The 17500-nt window shown below is 46.5% G+C and overlaps 1 protein-coding gene across 3 annotated transcripts in view; it reads left to right on the forward strand.

The window, feature by feature from the left end:
- The window catches only part of LOC135101314 (rhoGEF domain-containing protein gxcI-like), a 110480-nt gene that overhangs the window by 92364 nt on the left and 616 nt on the right, over positions 1-17500 (forward strand). The gene's annotated exons all lie outside the window — the stretch shown is intronic.

The raw sequence follows: 17500 nt of genomic DNA on the forward strand, positions 1-17500 counted from the left end.
TAAAGTCCATGTTCAGAAACGCTTCGCTCTCCCACCACAACTATTTTCAAAGGCCACAAAGATGATTAGCCAGATTCTCGAGAGTGTTGCTCCCTGTTGATAATGTAGAAATCTTGTTAATTTGTCACTACAACCGTAAAACTACCCTTAAAAATCCGTGTAACTTCAACTAGAGCCTTTGAATATAATGGACGTGCTGCGCGGAAGTGTTTCGTAATAAGAACGTAAGAAAATAAGGAAAACTGTAAGAAGCCACTAGGCCTACACGTGGCAGTCCTTTTATAAATCATGCCTACTTATATCCACTATCATCCTCATCTCAGTCTTCATCCTCCTCCTACCCACATATGCCTATCATCACCTCCCTCCCTTCACTCCATCCTTGCCGCCCTCCGCCCCACCTCCTCCCCTCATAAGCCCTGCCTCCACCCCCACCAAGCCGTCTTTCCTCCAGACGATCTCCTTGCATCGTTCTCATCTCCACGCACGTGTGTTTTTTGTCCCTGTGCTTCCCCTGCGAGAGCGCTTATGAAATGAGGCTGATTTCCGGATGAGTGGAACTAAGTGTAGCGTGGAGCAAGAGGAGGAGGAGGAGGAGGAGGAGGAGGAGGACCACCAACAAGCAGGAAAAGGTTCAGGAACAATAACATTTGCGAGAGAAACACACACACACACACACACACACACACACACACACACACACACACACACACACACACACACACACTGTTAGCCCTTTCTTTCTCTCTCTCTCTCTCTCTCTCTCTCTCTCTCTCTCTCTCTCTCTCTCTCTCTCTCTCTCTCTCTCTCTCTCTCTCTCTCTGCTCAAGCAGGACACCAGATCGTGGCGGCGTGTCCCTCAGGTCACCGCCATGAGAGGTCTTCGTGACAGCTTTCAAGGCGTTGCGGGGCTGCGGTGGGTAGTGTGTGGGGAAGGAGAAGGGAAAGAAAGCGGCTGGCTCGTGCCGGTGGGCAGGGAGGAGGGGAGGGAAGGAGTGAGGGAGGGAAGGATGGAGGCTTCTTCCTCCCTGCCCCGAAGGGTGGAAAGAGGGAAAGCAGGAAGGAAACAGAAAGGAAGAAACCTTCATACTCTCTCAAGACATTGCCGGTGGCTGGCGGTGATATCTCCACGCGTACGTGTGTATGTTTGTACGTGTAGACTCTGGACCACATTGCCGTGGCCATGATCCTGATAATTATTTAATGATATTCGTAGCATGCAAGTGTTACTTTCTGTGCTGTGTTCCATAGTATATGTTGCTATTACTTGCCATGATTTCGTCCACTGCCAGCTCTGGTGACCTGCGTCGGTATGGTCAGGCTCATAGTGAAGACTTTTCACGTCTTTTCACGTGAAGCCTGGCATGGAGTGTTTATCATCAACACACTTCAGGAAATTGTATTACAAATATTTCTGTAACAACCATATTGTGTCTACGTTTGACTCATACCATTCTGCATCATCAGTGGGAAAAATACCCTTGTGAATCTCAAAAATAATCTCTGTTGCTTCTGAGAATAGTCCTTACGAGAGCCCAGAGGGTTTTAGAGCACGGAGCCAGGGGTGTTCTCTGCGTGGCGGCGCCGTGCGGTGAACCATATTCTGAAACACTTAAACGCCGCACCTCCACTACATTCTAAAGGCTCTACTTGAAGTTATGCGGGTTTTTTAGTATTTTTATGGTTCTAGAGATAGATTAACAAGATTTCTACATTACTGATAGGAGAAACACTCTTCAGAACACGGCTAACAATCTCTCTGGCCTTTGAAAATAGTCGTGATGAGAGAGCAAAACGTTTCAGAATCCTGTCCAGTGAGAGGCGTGCGGCCGCGCATCGCGGTCATCACTTGTCAGCCCCGGCCATGTTATGACGTCTTGTCCCGTTGTTTATTCGATCACGTCTTGTGGCTCATGGGACACGCGCGCCTTCCGGATGTTTGGATTTGTTTTTCTCTGGTGTTTTTTGTTGCTGACTGGTGATGGTTTGGTCGGTGGCCCCCAGGATATCGTGCACCTTTGGAGAGGACGACGCCCCGTGTGAGGCGACGGAATTCCTATAAAACGTGCCAAGAGTGGTGCTGAGCCTCGTAAGGTGAGTCCAGTGCTGGTGAATTAAGGGGAAAGTGTTGTGATCTCTGCTGGCAACAGCGGGGCGGTGGGCGATGCAAGAGATAATGTGTAGTAAAGAGATACGTAGATACATGCCCGGCAGTCTGGTAGTCGTGGTCGAAGGTCGCACCACCGTACTTTCACTGTGCATTACGTTTTCTCTCACTCTCAAGTCTTCTGATCCGCGGACAGTGACAAAAGGGGACCATTGACAGACTGCTAGTATACCAGAGGACTTGCGATGAAGGGTAGAGTAGGATTAAGTGCGGCGTGTTACTCGCCTATTGACCAAGGTCCGATTTTTTAAACGTGGTGTTAGTAGTTTCTAATACCAATGTAGGTGATTCTTAGTACGTCTCGTGTTTTGAAACCGTGGTGTTGGTGTCAAGTCGTTGAAGACGCCACGGAGACACCAAAAGTTCCTTAAATAATTGTTGGTGTGTCCTGTCTCTCCCCAACAAGAAACACCAATGATATTCACAATTCATATACGATTGAAAGTTATGTTAAAAATATGATAATATATCAGTATACTTCTACACTAAAGGAAAATAGTATCCATCATCGTAAGGAAGAGATTAAGGTGTTTATAAATGCGTTCGGGCGCCTTTCCTCGTGTGAGTTATGGCTCGTTTACCTTGTGTAGATCATCCGCCAGATTGAAAGAGCTGTCGATTTCCATCACCTCTCCCAGGTTTACAGCATCTTCACATGATAATTGCAACATTGAAGTATCTTTTCAATGCACAAAACATTAAATTTTAGTTATTCTTGGTCAGAAGCATGATATATGCTCTAGCTGGGCTTTATCAAGCTTGGGCCACCAAACAGCATTACCTGGTAGATGGAAAAAATCATATTTATTTAACTGTATACAGCGCATCATATTGAGAATGAGGAATTTTGAACTGGATCGGCAAATAAAAACAAGCTAGGTTATATATACTAAAGGCGTAGGAGATTGTAGGCTACGTGGTGGCTGGCGAGTTGGTTATTGTTCGGTGATACGCACGTACATCTCAATATGAAGCAACGATAGTAATATTCTAGACATCTGAATAGTGTTTGGAGGTTACAGGTGGGATTTCCCCCCACTCTGTTACGTTTTACGTCTATTCAAATGTGTCTGCGAAAGAATGGAACTAAAACAACCAATAGTAATGGTTGGAAAGGACTCCAGAATATTACTACCACTTTTCCCACATTGATTTTGATACTCTTGTCAATTAATCTGGTAATCACAAGCACAAGACTCTATAACCTGATTCCAAACTAACTATAGTAGTTGGCAACTAAGAAACATTTCTCGTATAGTTTTGAAAACTCTTGAAAACAATTATTACATTGCATACATTTGCAGCATATCTGTAACTCCTTGATCTTCTGCATCAAGCTGAGGAGGTGAGGCTTCCCACAGTTATTCCTAGAGACCGGCAAAATTCGTTCACATGCCTCTCAGAAGAGAGGCTCTCACCTGTTTGTACACTTCAACTACTACAGATTAGAGAATGTACAGCCCCAACTACAAATAGAACAATTATAAATAAATATTATATATATATATATATATATATATATATATATATATATATATATATATATATATATATATATATATATATATATATATATATATATACAGTAAAATCCCTCTTATCCGGCATCAACGGGACTGCCGACATGCCGGATACTTGAATAGAAGTGAAATTATGTCCACAATCACTATCCTACACTCACGCATCTTACCATAACAAAGATCAGCTGATCTTAATCAGCAGCTGATCTGATCAGCTGCTTAAGTGTAAGCACAACACGCTTCCTCTTTTCTACAACTTTAGGCATGATGAAGGCGTCAGGCGATAAACAGTGCACACGCGGGACTGAGTCACTGAGTAAACACAGTGCAGTGGGCCGCGGGTGGGGCAAAGCAGTGCGCTCTGGTGGCGAGGGGACAAAGTATGCCTCGCGCGGATATTTTAATCGATTTTATGAGTACACATTGATTTTTATTGATTTTAAGGCTCGGCGAAAAATGTGCCGGATACTTGAAGCTGCCGGATACTCGAATGCCGGATGAGAGGGATTTTACTGTATATATATATATATATATATATATATATATATATATATATATATATATATATATATATATATATATATATATATATATATATATATATATATATATATATATATATATATATATATATATATATATATATATAGACTTTAGGCAGGAAAACTGTAAAGCATCGATCAGCTGATCGCTTCGGCGGGCACATGAGACACTTCAGAGCTGCCAACCTGTGCGAAGAGTGCTGTTCTCCTAACACCACGTCGTGTCTCCTTCCCCGAGTTTAAAAACGCATTTGCAAAGTTAGTAAGAGGAGATAAGATACGACGTGGGGCTTGATGTTGGGATTTACTAACACCAACGTTTGAAAAAAATCGGCCCCAAGACTACGCGGGAGACAAGACGTGTAGCAGTGACATGCAGCTTGTCTTGCTTATCAGTGTATCAGTGCAGCGACAGTTAGTGAGGCAGGATCCTGTTTGAGCGTGAGCAGCAGCAGCAGCAGGCCTCGCCACACCACCACTGAGGCGTCACGCTCGTTCACCCTCTCACCCACCCAGCGGCCCCGCGCACGTGAGCCACCTACCGATGGCAGGGAACCCGTGGGCGACGCCGCAGGAAAGAGAGAGAGAGAGAGAGAGAGAGAGAGAGAGAGAGAGAGAGAGAGAGAGAGAGAGAGAGAGAGAGAGAGAGAGAGAGAGAAGGAAACTTCATAAAATCCGTTTTTCCTTCCAGTCCCGTCAACAGTTCCCTTTCTTCTCTCTCCTTCCTCTTCTCTCCCTGCTCCACTTCCTCCCGTCTCCGTCTCTCCTGCAGATGAAGCATGAAACGTGTATAGTCTTCCCGCTGCCCTCACATTACTTAGAGGGTGGTGAAGAGCGACACGGAGGAGGAGGAGCAGGAGGTGCTAGTAAGGAAAATAAAATAATCGCCGAAGAAAAAAGGAGGTGAAGAATGGATAATAGAAAGGCAGGATGGAGACAGGACTAAAAAAATATAGTTTGAAAAAGTGACCAGGGCATGGGAGGAAGAAAAGAAATAGACAAGAGAAAGAAAGAAAGAAAAGAAAAAGAATATAAATTAAGTGGAACAGTAAGAACGAAAAATTAAATAGAAGGAAAGGAGGAAGGAGACGTGGAGGAGGAAGAGGACGAGAAAATGGTGGTGGTGATGGTGATGGTAGTGGTAATGAGACGAAAAGGAGATAAAAAAAAAGAAATAGAAGAAAATATTAAATAAAAACAAAGGCTTCAATGGTCTTGTGATCTAGTAATGGCACGAGGACGGCTGGGTAGAACTGGCCAGGGCGGCACTACATAGACTAGGCAGGACTGAGCTGGAGTGAGCAGGACTAGGCAGGACTGGACTGGGGAGGGCAAGGTTGGTGAGGGCTTGGGGCGGCAGCGGTGGACTGAACAGGGATGGTTTGATGAGGCAGGGTTTGGCTTGTCAGGGTACGAGTGGGCACTGGTAGGCAGGTGTGGTCAGTTCAGTAGGTGGCGGGATGTGTGGTCAGTTCAGCAGCAGGTCAGGTGATAGAGAAGCTAATTTATCGGGTGAGTCACGCTGCATTGTGCTGAGTTGTGGAGGTAATGATGGTGGTGCTGGTGACGGTGGTGATGGTGGAAGTTGGGGTGAAGATACAGACCATATCTACAGCATGAAGAAAAGGGCAGCTGACGTAGAAGGTGTGAGCAAGGGAGAGAGAGGGAGAAAGAGAGGATCAAGGAACTAATGGAAAGAAAGAGAGGAAGAGAGAAAGAGAAAAGAACATAGGAGGATGGTGGTAATGAAAGGAACAAAAGGCAAGAATAGTAGGACGCAGGGACAGAGGACAGGGTATGGCAGGGAGCTAGAAACAGGAGGGGACATAAGATAGGGAATGACAGGGAAGGGGGACATGAGACAGCAAGAAAGAGGGCATGGCAGGAAGCAAGAGATAATAGGAAGCAGGTAATAGCAGGAGACAAGATACAGTAGGAAGCAAGGGAATAGCAGGGGATGACAAGGAGCAGGAGAGAACAGGGAGCAGGTGCATGGCGGGGACCTCTCATTGTGTGTGTGGGCCGTGAGGGTAAGATTACTGAGTGTCCCGATGCTTTATCACCGCCTAATGAAGCCTCTCGTGTTGGCTGCCGCATTAGCCTGTATTATGGGGCTCCGCTTATTGCCCACACGTACGCCGGGCACACGGGTGGGAATGCTGCCATCAGGGAACGGGGAGGAGCAGGGTTTTGTCAAGTTTTTAGTGGACACTGCTGAGGGCGAAACGTGCTTGGCGTGGGTGAGAGAGGGAGAGACAGAGACAGTGTGTGTGTGTGTGTGTGTGTGTGTGTGTGCAGGCGATTAAGGTGATGTGAAGTTGGTGGCAATGTAGTGATGTCACTAGTAAAGGAGTGGTGCTGGAGGGATGTCTCGTGGGGTGACAACAGGCAGGCAGTGATGGTGGTGGAGGAAGGAATGGACGTGGGAGGTGGAGTAGAATAAATCTACATCCTGATGATGATGACTGCTGGGAGCCTGTGGGGATCACGGAGAGGAACAACTCTGGAACGGAAAAGGAGGAGGAGGAGGAGGTGGAGGCAGTAAGTAGGCGGCAGACAGACGGGGGTGGGGGTAAGAATCTCCTCGGGCCAGTAACTCTTGGCCACTTTCACCTTACTAGTGGATCGGACCACCTGGGGCACACCGGATGGACACTGCTTTCCACCGCAAACTGGCGATGCGGCTGCCTCAGGTACCGTAATGGCCCCGAGCAGCAACAGCCCTCACCCGCAGCGCACCTCGCCTCCTCTGCCGATAAGAAAGCAAGGCGATGAAGGTCCCTATTCTTGAACTCTTCGACGTCCTTATTTCAACTACTAGCAGATTCTAGTGAAGGTTTTCGGGGTTTTCATGGGTTCGTTCGACAGGCTTCATCCGGAGCGCACCACGTCCCTTCCTGCCGATGCGAAAGCAAGGCGAGAAAGGTCCTTACGCTTGAACGTCTTGGTGTCTTACTTCAACTATTTATAACAGGTTTTAGTTGAAATTATTGATGGTTTCAAAGCTTCACTCGACAGATCTCGCCCGCAGCGCACTTTGCCTACTCCTGCCGAGACGAAAGCAAGGCTCAGTACTTTTGAATGTCCTGATGTTTTACTTCAACTATTTTTAACAGGTTTTAATGCGAGTTAATGGAGTTTTCAAGCATTCTCTTGACAACGCCGTAGTGCATTTCGCCTTCTCCTGATACGAAAGTAAGGCAGCAAAGGCCCGTATTCCTGAACATTTCGGCATCCTTGCTTCAGCTATTAACAGGTTCCAGTGGAAGTTATTGTTTTTATTTTTCAAGAGTTCAGCAGGTAGCACCCGAAGAGTACCTTGCCTCCTCCTGACAATACAAAAGTAAGGTGATAAAAGCCCGCATTCATTCATCAAGTTCTAGTGGAAGTGATTGGTTTTCAAGGGTGTTTTCCGGATTTTAGAGGCAGTTTAACGAGGATTCTGCAATGGATCTCTCTCTCTCTCTCTCTCTCTCTCTCTCTCTCTCTCTCTCTCTCTCTCTCTCTCCCCATCCGATAATTAACGTGCACCAACCCCCGAGCCTGGTGGGCCGTCACTATGCCCGTCCTATACCAGTGACCGAGTGTGCGGGGAACTGTGCTGCTGCTTTGACGTCACGGTGAAGCGGCGGCGACTACATCACATCGCCGCCGCTGCTTAATGAGGAGGAACACAGTCAACACACAGACCCTCACTAGCCCCTCTCCTCCCTTCCTTTACTCTCCCACTCTCTCCTCTCCCTCGCACACACTCACCTTTTCATTATAACGTTTCCAGGTAAATACAACCGTTATGACTCATCTCCGCCGTGTCTCTTAAGGTGTTCGTTGCCACAGAGAGTTTGAAAGCCTCGTGAACCCAATTGTTGGTTAGTATTAGTGTAATTGTCATTGGAGAGAAACTGTATATGATTTTGAGGTTTCGTGGACTCAATTGTTGGTTGGTGTTAGTCAGAATGTTGCAGGAACAGATGTAATTTTAACGGGGGAGTTGTATATGATTCTGAAGCTCCATGAACTCAATTATTGGTTACTGTTAGTGTAATTGTTATGGGAGAGAAACTGCATATGATTTTGATGTTTCGTGGACTCAGTTGCTGGTTGGTGTTAGTCAGAATGTAATTGGGAGAGAATGTAATTGGGAGAGAAGGTGTATATGACTGAAGCTTTGTGGATTCAGTTGTTGATTAGTGTTAGTGTAATTGTTATTGGAGAGAAACTATATTATTTTGAGACTTCGTGGACTCAGTTGTTGGTTGGTGTTAGTTAAAATGCTGCAGGAATAGTTGTGATTGTAATGGAGGAGAAACTGATTGTGATTCTTGTTTGATTCTTCATTGTGAGAGTGCCTTCCTTCTCTTCCTCTTCTTTATCTCCATCTACCGTATCCTTCCTGTCCTTCTCCTCTTCCTCATCTCACTCTCTCCCTTCCCTCTGCCTCACCTTCCCAATCCCTCATTTTCTTTCTTCTCCATCCACTCTCTCCTTCCTTCCCTCTGCTCTCTCTCACCTCCTTGCCCCTTGTCCTTCCTCTCATTCACCTCCATACTCTCCTTTCCTCTCCTCTTCCTCACCTCAACACTCTCTACCCTTCTTCTCTTCCTCTCCCTCATCTTTTCACTTTGTCCTTTCCTCATCTCTCCCTTACCTCCTTTCCATCACTCTGCTTTACCTCTCACTCCCTCTGCCTCCTTCACTCTCCTCTCCTTCACCTCTCCAGACTCTCCATCTCTCTCCCAGCTCTTGCAAAACGGAAGCGGTCGCCCAGACATCGTTTCGACCCGTTAATTCTGAAGGAGGAGCTTTAGGAAAACATTATCTGCAATTTCCCCACTCACAAATCTCTCTCTCTCTCTCTCTCTCTCTCTCTCTCTCTCTCTCTCTCTCTCTCTCTCTCTCTCTCTCTCTCTCTCTCTGGAGAATAATTGATCAGACATTTTTGACAGAAGAACAAGAATAGGAACAAGCAGAGCGAGAACAAGAACAAGAACAAGAAGGAGAAAAACAAGAAGAACGATAACAAGAACAAAAACTAGGAGAAAAAAAATAATAATCAGAACAAGAAGATGAAAGAAGAGGAGGAGGAGGAGGAGAGAGAAGAAAAAAATAATCAGATTCTGTGTAAGTGGGTAAATATGAAGGAAATAAGTTAGGTGGGTGGGGAAGTTCTGTCTGTCCCATTGGCGGCAATAAATACGGCAGAACCAGAACCAATCATTAATGTTATCCTGCAAAAATCAAATCTTCCACTCGTTAATAAACTCGTGTGAACCAGACACTAATTTCCGGATGAGCGTCTTGGCACGGAGAGAGAGAGAGAGAGAGAGAGAGAGAGAGAGAGAGAGAGAGAGAGAGAGAGAGAGAGAGAGAGAGAGAGAGAGAGAGAGAGAGAGAGAAAAGCTTATAAGTCAACACAGTATTGCTTTTCCTGAAATGTCTTGCCTCTCGGGTCTCTCTCTCTCTCTCTCTCTCTCTCTCTCTCTCTCTCTCTCTGCTTCCATCTATCCTGTCTTCATTTACTTTACTTTTCCTTTCTTTTCTTTCCTCTTACCACCCATTCGTCATTCCTTTCCTTCTTCCTACAGTCTCTTCCTATATTCTTCCTTTTTTCCTTCCTTTATCTAGTCTATCTCTATCCATTTCTTACTCATGCTTGTCATCTCTGTCTCCTTGTCAATCCATTCTTTCCTCTGTCCTTCCGTCCTGTTATCCTTCCGTCTGTCAGTGCCTTCTTCCTTTCTTACCACCACCACCTCCTCCTCCTCCTCCTCCTCCTCCTCCTCCTCCTCCTCCTCCTCCTGCTCCTCCTCCTCCTCCACTCAAAGAACTTCCCTCCATCCTTCTGTCCTTTTATCCTTCCGTCTCTCAATGCCTTCTTCCTTTCTTATCCTCCTCCTCCTCCTCCTCCTCCTCCTCTCTCATTGGCGTGTGTCAAGACCATTGTTTCAGCTGCTGGTACCCAACTTTTGAGGCACGACCCGCGCACACCTGATTGACAAGCCTGAACTGACTTTTTGCACCGTCGTCTGCCAGGACTACGACCCCCGTCGCGACCCCCTCCCATGATCCCCTTCTACGAACCCCCCCTCCTACGACCCCCTCCTTATTTTTTTATTTATTTTTTTTTTCCGAATTCGGCTGACGACCTTCACGTACCCGCACCGCCCCTCCAATCCCCCCAACCCCACCGCCGCCGCCGCCACCACCACCGCCACCACCACCACCACCACCACCACCACCACCACCACCACCACCACCACCACCACCACCACTACCACCACCACTACCACCACCGCCTCCTTCTATAATCTATATGGTGGTGGTGGTGGTGTGTGGGAAAGGGGAAAGTGTGTTAGTTAATGTATCATTTTGTTATTTTGATGGTGGTGATACGGAGATATTTGTTGTTGTTGTTGTTGTTGTTGTTGTTGTTGTTGTTGTTGTTGTTGTCGTTGTCGTCGTCATTGTTCCACAACCGCCACTGTTACCACCACCACCACCACCACCACCAACAACAACAACAACAACAACAACAACACCACCACCTCAAGCATTTCGTCGCCAATCAAATACTTTTCTTGCAGTAATCATTCTTTCATTATTTCACTTCCGCCTTGGTCGACTTTTTCCTCTTCCACATTTTACTCTCTCCTTTAAATTACTCTTCAGTCTCATGCCCGGTTTCTCTTTTATCTTCATTTCTTCTCCTTTCCTTGATTTCTCTCTCATTTCCTCTTCGTTTTCCTTCCCTTTAGTCTTTCTGATTTCTCTCGCCTCACCTTCATTCTTCCTGCTCTTTCTCTTTCCCTACATATCCTATTCTCACTTTCTCTTCCTTATTTCCTCTATTCAGCGTCCGTCCTTGGCATCTCTCCTCTCTCGTTTCTCTTCTCTCTCCTCATCCTTCTTTCCATCTTGGACCTTCTAGTTTCTGCTCCTCTGTTGTTCGTGTTTCTCATGCAGACTGGATGGAGATGATAGTAGCAATAGATAGGCATGTATTACACAGGGGCCGCCACGTGAAGGCCTGATGGCTTCTTGCAGCTTCTCTTATTTTCATATATTCTTATTTTTCTTTCTGGTTTAACTGTTTAGTCGAAAGCTACATACAGTCCTCCATTCCCAAACATTTCGGTGCTTCACTCATCCACTTGTGGCAGCTTGTAGTGGAGGTCCCTGTGGTTTTGAAGGCAGGTCACAGCGCACAGCAGGGCACGGTAGGTCACAGCAGCACAATGCAGTCCGGGTCACAGTAAGCTCGGCGACACGTTAATGTTCTTTCATGGAGGTCGCGGCTAAGGGAGAGAAGTTTTCGATGTTTTGTTCCTTTCCCTTCTTTTTTTCTTTCTTTTTCCTCCCGATGTGAAGATAATTGCAGCATCAAGAATGAGGAAAATTAGCTGCGTAAGGAGGAGGGGCGTGGGTTTTTTGTGGAGGAGGAGGAGGAGGGATGAGACAAGAGAGTAAAAGGAGGAAGGAAAGAAAGGAGCCAAATAAGTGGATGGAGAAGGAGGAAAAAGAGGAGGAATGAGGATAAAAGAGACAAGTGAATGAAAAGAGGAGGAAAAGGAGGAGGGGAAAGATGATTAGGTGAAGAGAGAATGAGGCAAGAGGGTAGGAAGAGAAAGAAGAGGAAAGAAGGAAATGAGTGGATGGAGAAGGAGGAAGAAGAGGAACAATGAGGATAAAAAACACAAGTGAGTGAAAAGAGGAGGAAAGGAGGAGAGGGAAGATAGCTGGAAGAGGAAAGAAAAAGAAATTCTGAGAGGAACTAAGGACAAACACACACTGTTGTTGTTGTTGTTGTTGTTGTTGGTGGTGGTGGTGGTGGTAATGGTGGTGTGGAAGAATAAAACGAATTGTTGGGTTTGGCGACGGAAACGAAAAAAAAAAAAGAAAGAAAGGAAAAAAAGAATAAAAGAAAGTAAACAATGGCTTGGGAAAGAAGATGGTGATGATGATGATCTTAATAAGGTGAAGGAGGAGGAAAAAGAAGAGAAGGAGGAGGAGGAGGAGGAGGAGGACAAACAAGAGGATGATGGTAAAGTGCAGGAAGAGAACATTAACAGAACCGCATTTTGCAGCGACGTGACCTCGTGGTTGTGTTTGTCCTCTGCCTGCATTGTTGTGTGTGTGTGTGTGTGTGTGTGTGTGTGTGTGTGTGTGTGTGTGTGTGTGTGTGTGTGTGTGTGTGTGAAAGAGAGAGAGAGAGAGAGAGAGAGAGAGAGAGAGAGAGAGAGAGAGAGAGAGAGAGAGAGAGAGAGAGAGAGAGAGAGAGAGCGAGAGTGCACCTGGTCGTTAGATATCATTACCTTGAGACGTCAGTGTGATGCGTCAGGGAGGGGAAAAAGAGAGACTATCTCAAGAAAATCTGTTTTGCTTCCTTCGCCAGCTCGGTGTTCCTTTTTGACTCCACTCCAACCCACGTAGTCTGGCGAGGGGAGAGACTGCCTCAAGAACACTGCATAATTCGCTGCTCTGTAATCCCAGTTCCAGCCCCACTCCGATTCAGAATTCCCTTGTGTTCTCAGCCTGAGCCTTGTTGTAGTAAAGGGATAGAATTTGTCTCTTGTAATATCTTCAGTCTCCTTCGACGTCTCAGTATTCTCTTGTGAACACATTCCCAACCTCTCAGTATAATGATGGAAAAGCAATTTATTTAAGGAACACTCTACAGCCTCTCTCGACGGCTCAGTATTCTCTTGTGATCCCAATCCCAGCTTTGTGTAAATAAAAGAGTAGAACACTCTCATGTCTCCCTCAGTGGCTCAGTATTCCCTTGTGATCTCATTATCAGGCTCGTACCAGTAAGGAAATAAAGTTTTCTTCAAGAACTTCCTCCAGTCTCCCTCCACGGCTCAGAATTCCCTTGTTATCTCATTCTTAGCCTCGCAGTAGTAAGGGAAAAGGAGTTTACTTCAAGAACACCTTGTACAGCTTTGTACTAGTAAGGAATAGAATGATTCCCTCAAGAACACTCTCTTGGGGTTCCCGTGGGATCCCATTCCCAGCCGCGGTGCCACTCTGCCCGGTGAAAGGAACCAGAGAGTAGCATTCTTCCGTATAACTGTTAACATCCTGGTCTGAGCCGCCCCGAGAAACACAACACAATAACATCGTAAGGTCGTGTAATTCTGGGAATCAATTCAGTGTGAATGCCTGGGGTTAGAGGGTCGTATGGTAGAGAGCAGGAGTCACGCGGTGAAGGAAAGAGGTTGTTTTTTGCAGCGGGACGAGGTCGAAGAGTAATGAAGAAGGACCGTGTGAGTGTGACGCGTGGGGAACATCGCCTGTGTACACGAGGGCCAGTATTGGCTTCCTCAGGGCAAAACACCTGTGTGCTACGAGGCTCTGCTGGCTTCATGAGCTGCTACAGTAAATCTACCTGTCCTCAAGCCTTCCTCCTAAGATCAACTGGTGCCTTTTGGGTGAATATTCCTATGTAGTCTGTGATGGGACTGGTAGTTTTAGGGCAGACATGAGGAGGGCGCTGGAAGGACAGCACTGCGCGACTAACGACTGGGACAAGCGTACAGTGAAGAAGTGGAACTGCATGGTAAAGAGATGGGAGAGCTCTCCTCGCTACACTGTATCTCGCTCCATACAGGGAGGTCATAATGTACAATGACACTCGCTCATGCCACCAGTTATAATGACCCTACTCGGGGAAGCGAGCGTGGCAGGCTGTGCAGTGTGCGGGCCACGCCGGGCACCGAGGCAGGTCAACAGTGGCTATAGTCTTAAACGTGATTACACTTCCTGCTCTTTTTTCTTCCCGGTATACGTGGAGAATTTGTATTTTACGTTGAGCGGGGAAGCGAGTGTATTGTTCGCTGTTAAGGTCACACAACATGGCACCAGACTATAATGGCTCCTCCGTTACCCGCCGCCCATTGTCTTGACGAAGCTCTGGGTTCGAGACAATCGCCGCCGACTTTGTCTTCGCGGATGAAAGCAGTTCCTGTGTGTGTTGAGTGAATTCCGAGTTAGTTTTTGACCTTCGATCTCTTCCTGACTGAGGGATGGCTGAGGGGGCGGTGGTTCCTGCATCCAGCCGTGCGGATATGTGTGTGTTTGTGTGTGTGTGTGTGTGTGTGTGTGTGTGTGTGTGTGTGTGTGTGTGTGTGTGTGTGTGTGTGTGTGTGTGTGTGTGTGTGTGTGTGTGTGTGTGCTTACTTGTTTGGTTATGGCTGCATGCCCTCTCTTTCTCTCTCTCTCTCTCTCTCTCTCTCTCTCTCTCTCTCTCTCTCTCTCTCTCTCTCTCTCTCTCTCTCTCTCTCTCAATTGCACCTTCCTTCCATTCTTCATAATCTGTTTTATTTATTTCTTCCTCTGTTCATTGTCTTTATCACATATTTTTCTTCTTGTACATTAGTAATAATAATAATAATAATACTTTCCTACTTCTTTCTTTTTTTCCCCTTTGTTTTTTCTTCAGTTCTTCGTTTTATCTTTCTTCTCTCATTCCTGTCCTTTTACTTCTTTCTTTCTTTCCCTCTTTTCCTCATTCCTGCTCCTCTTCCTGCCTCTTATCTCTTCACTTCCTTACCTCCTCCCTTCATTCCTACCGTATTCTCTTTTCCTTTCCTTCACTCCTTTCATCCATGCTCTTTCTCTTGCCTTTCTTCCTTTCCTTCTCTTTCCTGCGTTTCTCCTCTCCTTTCTTTCCTTTCCTCCTCCCTTCATTCATGTCATATTCTCGTGCCTTTCTCCCTTCCCTTCCTTCCCTCCTCCCCGTCTTTCCTCTTGGCGGGGCAAGTGTCTGAGCAGGTGGCTAGGTGTCCTCAGAAGCAGGCAAGGGAACTCGCGCAGGCAGCATCAGCAATGAGGTCTCAAATGTGTGCTCCCAGGTGCCCCCAGACTAAGCCCCGATGTTCCCTCTCCTCAAGTGTCTCAGAGTTCAGTGCTTTGTGTCAGATTTCTCCCTCTGATGTCATGTATCTATTGGCTCTAGTTTTGTTTGCTGCTGCTGCTTATAGAAGTAGTAGTAGTAGTAGTAGTAGTAGTAGTAGTAGTAGTAGTAGTAGTAGTAGTAGTAGTAGTACTTTAATGATGCAAATTTACATAAGAATTACAAATAAATACTGAAAAATATATATAATCCGTTCAAATTAATTATATTCCAAATTCCAGCAGAGGGTAAGATCTAAGCCTGTCCAACACAAATTTATACATTATAGGATGTATTGGTGTGTTTATAGCCACGTTTACCTAGCCACATAAAGGAGGTGCAGGCATCTTGTAGTGTAAGATCAAGTATTATCAAGCTGGCACGGTCTGGACTTCCTACTGTAAGCACCCACCGCGGTAGACATGTTTCATACGGGGACTGCCACGTGTAGGCCTGATGGCTTCTTGCAGCTTCCCTTCTGTTCTTGACGGAGGCGAGAGGCTCAGGCGAACTCAATTTCCACTCCTTCCCACGACCTTTACTATAATTACATTTTGGCCTGACCGACCCTTGGTCAGGTGTGTGTGTGTGTGTGTGTGTGTTTGTGGAGATTCGCGCCACGCGTCGGTGTGCGTAATGCATTAGTAGCAGCCACCTCGCGTTACGGCCAAATGATAGCCCGCCTTTTTTGTGCCGCCCGTCTGTATGTGTGTGTGTGTGTGTGTGTGTGTGTGCGTGCGTGCGCGTCTTTCCCTCGGCCACCTGTTCAAGGCCACTGCTTTAATAAGACAACGTGGCGGGGACAAAAATGCCGCGTGAAGTGGCGGAGTGTTGGCTCGGGCCGCCACCAGACCATGGCAAGCCCCTGCCCGTCGCCAGTATTACAAGTCACCCTTCATTTGGCCTCGCCGACCGCCGCGACGCGTCAACCCGACTCACGGCCGCCAGGTGTGCTAGTGGCGGCGGCGCTGACGGCGGCGGCGGCGCGAGGTAATTGAGCCCTTTGTTATCACCTGACTGAACGCGTTAACAATAACCTCGGCTTTAGTTCATTAAGGCTTGCTAATTTACATCTTCAGTGTACCTTGGACTTGCACTTTTCACGCGAGGTGTGTGTGTGTGTGTGTGTGTGTGTGTGTGTGTGTGTGTGTGTGTGTGTGTGTGTGTGTGTGTGTGTGTGTGTGTGTGTGTGTGCGCGCGCGGGCGCGCGTGTGAAGTGGGCCTGAGTCACCGGTGGTCACATTGATGTCAACCATTAAGTTTCCGTCGTCTCGTCGTTCCATCTTTCTCGTCCACCATTGTTTTCCTGACTCGTCACCATATTTGTTGACATCAAACAAAAAGAAATAAAAAAATATATGTAATAATTAATAAACAAATAAATAAAATAATGATAATTTATGCAATGATAACTCAGGAATATTAATCAACTTACTACGTTGAACTGTTCATGTTCACTGTGTGTTTGGCTATTTGTGTGTGTGTGTGTATGTGTGTGTTAGAGAGAGAGAGAGAGAGAGAGAGAGAGAGAGAGAGAGAGAGAGAGAGAGTAAAGTAGGAAAGAGAAATTGGAGAAAGATAATGACGGCGAAAGGAAGTAGTGAGAGTCAGTGAACCTTGTAAAGAGACGCTCGTGTCCCACTGCTTTCTGAACCATGACCCCCCTGGAGCATGGACCCTGGAGCCTGCTGGACCTCTGGAACCACTACCTCGTTAAACGTGTCCCCGCCAACACTGAACCTCCACACCTGTCCCTTGCAACACAACGTGATCCTGCTACAGTATTTTATTGTCTGTAGAAGCAAAGAGGGAAGGGATGTGGAGGAAGTGAACGCTGGAGTGATGGAGGAAAGGAAATAAATAACATGGATTCATTGGCGCCACCTCGTTGAGCGCGTCCCGCCAACACTGACATTCCACAGCTGTCCCTTGCAACACAGCGCTCCCTGCTAGTGTGCTTCCCCGTCTGTAGAACCTTAGTAGCTCCTGCAATAATTGATCCGTGTCGTGCTTATATGCCCTTCTTCCATCTTCCTTCATTTGTTTCTTCCTTTTTTCCTTCGTCCATTCTTGTTGTTGCATATTCTTCTTTCCTTGGGTTACAACATCTTCACTAGTAACTCACTCCCTTGTATTAGTATTTCTTCTTCAGTAAAACCTTGCAATATAGAAGTTCCCTTTGAAATTACAGGTGGAACAGTGAAATGCGTTTTGCAGTTATGCTCTACTCAACCCGGCCACCACTTAGTACTATTGTCCTATGCAGGAGCATGTCTTCTCACGCACGTTGCTGCATTGCCCCTTCCTGCTTCCCTCCCTCGATACGCGGTGAGGAGTCGGGAGGAGAGAGGGCGAGGCAGCGGGTGGAGTACGAGCATGT

Source organism: Scylla paramamosain, chromosome 6 (assembly GCF_035594125.1).
Source record: "Scylla paramamosain isolate STU-SP2022 chromosome 6, ASM3559412v1, whole genome shotgun sequence".
Lineage (NCBI taxonomy): Eukaryota > Metazoa > Arthropoda > Malacostraca > Decapoda > Portunidae > Scylla > Scylla paramamosain.